Source organism: Pollicipes pollicipes, unplaced genomic scaffold, assembly GCF_011947565.3.
Source record: "Pollicipes pollicipes isolate AB1234 unplaced genomic scaffold, Ppol_2.1 Scaffold_4219;HRSCAF=4965_pilon_pilon_pilon, whole genome shotgun sequence".
NCBI classification, from domain to species: domain Eukaryota; kingdom Metazoa; phylum Arthropoda; class Thecostraca; order Pollicipedomorpha; family Pollicipedidae; genus Pollicipes; species Pollicipes pollicipes.
In genome coordinates this window covers 25,516,878-25,520,158 of record NW_023596448.1, presented here as the reverse complement: position 1 = coordinate 25,520,158, position 3,281 = coordinate 25,516,878, and positions in this window count along the sequence as shown.

The following is a 3,281-nucleotide window of genomic DNA, read 5'->3' as shown; positions in this document are numbered from 1 at the left end:
CCAGGTGCTGGAGCGCATGGAGGAGATGTTCCGCGACGTCAAGATCTCCACCATGGAGAAGCACATGCGCGAGCAGCACGCGCACGGCCGCGGCACGCCTGAGCGAGAGCGCCACGAGGGCTCGTGCCCGCAGAGCCGCAAGAGCTCGGTCGACGTCGGCCGCGGCGCCGGCGACGCGCGCCGTCCGTCGCAGGAGGTGCGCCGCGTGTCGGTGGGCGCGCCGGTGCGCCGGACGTCGGCGGACGTGCGCCGGCCGTCAACGGACGTGCGCCGGCCGTCGGCGGACGTGCGCCGGCCGTCGGCGGACGTGCGCCGGCCGTCAACGGACGCGCGTCGCCCGTCCACGGGGCGGAAGACGTCCGGCGCGGGCCTGAACGGCGCGCCGCCGCGCAAGGACTCGTCGGCGGGCCGGCCGGACCGGCGCCTCTCCGTGGACTCGATCGACGGCGGCCGGCGCGACAGCCTGGCCAGCGTCGGCAGCGGCGGCTCGGCCGGCTCCGGCCACCTGGCCGACCTCGTCGAGGAGAACGAGGACGAGCACGAGCTGGCGCCGTCCAAGAATCGTCACCAATGATCAGGTACGCCGGTGGGCTGGTCGCTGTGTTGGAGAGGGGCGGACGGGTCGGCTCAGCGTAACGGCGCGACGGGCGCGCACGGCCCGCCCAGGCTCGACCAGGAGGCGCCCATCGGTGCCGTTTGGCACGCGCGGTTGGTCGTGCTGCGTGCCCCAGCGCTCGGCTTGTGGGTGCGTCCGCTGCCGTTTGGCGATCGCCTGACCGCATCACATAACTCGCGTTCATGTGCAGCATCCGGCCAGGCGGCGTGTCCACCAGCCCACAGCAGTGGATCTGTGGCTCTATCCACGCTCGGTAGTCTGCCTTTACGACGCGGTCTGCATGCACGAAAGACGCGGGTGGCGCCGTCCGCCCTGGCGCCTCATCATCTCCCGTCTGATCTCGCCGGTCCGCTTCGTTATTACGCTCATCTACCCGCAACGCCCGCGCCAGACGCCGCCGGCGCCATCCAGCTGGACCCGCGGCGGTGGCGGCGGCAGCGGCGCCGAGAAAGCGGCCGTCCCCGCCTGCGGTGCCACTTTTTAGCAGCGCCGCCGCGCGCGGGCGGCGCGTGGGTGGCGGCGGCGGTGCTCCGCGGCCGGCGGCGAGCTCGCCGCCGGCAGCGGGCCGCTGGTCGAGGTCGCTAGGGCGGGCGTCTTCACGTACCACGGTCGGTGGCCAGGTGGTGCCGGGAGTGTCAGCGATCATGTCGACGGACTGAGTCGGTGGCTGCGTCCGCGGCCGCCAGTAAGGTTGTCAGCATGTCGCCGGCCTACACAATACCGGTGCTTGCTGTCCGTTGTGGTTAACGCGGAAGGAGATGGGACGCTGTCAGGGGTCCTGGCGTAGACCAGCAGACCAGACCGGTGTCCGGGATGAGCGAGTGAATGCCGAGTAGAAACCAATGATTCGTAAATCGATCTAGTTTCGACGGTGTGAGCATCGTCCTGTAATTTGTCTTCGTGTTTGCTGCCTCCTATTATCACCTAGTATCACCCTGCAAGTCAGCGGACGTGATCAGCAGCCCCACAGCTCTCCAGCTCTCGTCCCCTTGCCACCGTCCTTCCTCTGCGACGTCAACGATCGCCGGCGCTGCCCTCTCTCCCACCTGCCTGGCAGCGCTCCGCCCTCTCCTCACACCGAACTGGGACCTCTCAGCACCGGCGCAGCCCACACGCGCCGCACCGCTCCCCGGCTCTCCTCTGCGCCCGGCCGCTCCCCCTCGCCTTCTGATTGGCGGTCCGTGCCGACCGTGCGTTTGTGACGCTGATCGGTCGGTCACGACGCGGGAGCTCCGTCGCTTTTTGTGCAGGCCGATCTGCCGTCAGAGGCGGCGTCAGACGGTGAACGAGGGGAGCTGGACGCACCGACCCGGCAGCTCTGCGCCACTGCCGAACACACCCCGGCTGGCTGGCGCTCCTTCCGCTGCCTCCCCGAAATCGGATTATGTCGAACCTGTCCGCGCATTCCTGTTGGGTGACATCTCCGCGACGATCGCAGCTCATCCGGGCGAGATCCGCCTCCTCGGCGGACGTGATCTTCCGTGATCTTCGGACGTCGCTTCCGTGATCTCGTCGCGTGATCCGTGCCGTTCCGTACTCGGCGCTCGCGCCGCGCTGCTACCTGCGCGGCACAATTAAAGGCGCTGATTTACAGCTCGTAATTCGGTCGTGGTGTGTTGAGTGGCCGCGTCCGGTGTGGCCCATTGTTTGGGTCGGCGATGCGGCCTTGACATCGGTTGTGCAGTGCATTTGCTCTCCTCAGGTGTCGTGGCGGTTCCGGTGCCCTGGTGTTCGTTTGGGGCGTCCGGTGCTCTGGTTCTGTCGCGCCACCGTTCCAGTGCGGGCTCCTCTGGCGCACGTTCAGGGTAACTCATTCGTAGCCTTGGCAGGGAGGTAGGGGGGGGGGGGGGAGGGGTTGAGCGTCAGTGCTGGAACTGCCGTGCCGGCACTAGCTCCGGTCGTTCTGTCCGCCGTCGGCCCGGCACGGTGATGTCATGTTCAGCAGCCGGTCTCGTCCGGAAAGCTGCGCTGCCGAGAGCCCAGCGTGCCGGGCTGAGAAGCCTGCGCCGCCTTCGCGCCGGTTCTGGTCCGTCGGGTCCCAAATAAGCCGTCTCGTTACGCGGAGAGCCGTGATTAGCACGGCCCGGCAGCGAGCGGCCGACTGCCTGCCGTATGGCCGTCTCGTTCCCACCGCGCTCGTCGCTCCACCGGCGGCCCCGACGCGCGCGTCACGTCACGCCTCGTAGCCCGTCACCGGTGGGTGTAGCGCAGCAGCGAAAGCGGCGCCGTGTGCCGAGTGGCGACGCGGTAGCGCTCGCGCGGCGATGCGCCCGGTGATTTGCGTCGGAGGCCGTGGGGGGTGCTCCGATTGTTTCTGATAATTGTCTTCCTCCGGGGCGGTGCCGCCCTCCCTCCGGGGGCGGTGCCGCCGTGCCGCCCGGGCCGTCCGTGGCCGCGGATCCGCGACCGGCGGGTCCGGCCACGCCGGCGGTGATTGGTGCCTTCCCCGGCGCGGCGGCGGCTCGGCTCGTGAGCCCGTGACGCCTGCTCGTGAGCGCGTGACGGGTGTGATGGCGGCGAGCGTGGCATACGGCCGGCGCCGCTCCGCGCGCGCGCGCGTCAGTCCGCACTCGCTGGCGGCCGCCCTCGGAGGACCGCGCCGCGCTCGTGTCTGCAGGGCCGGCGGCGCTGGCTGTCGGAGACGCGGCCAGTCACTGGAAGGTGG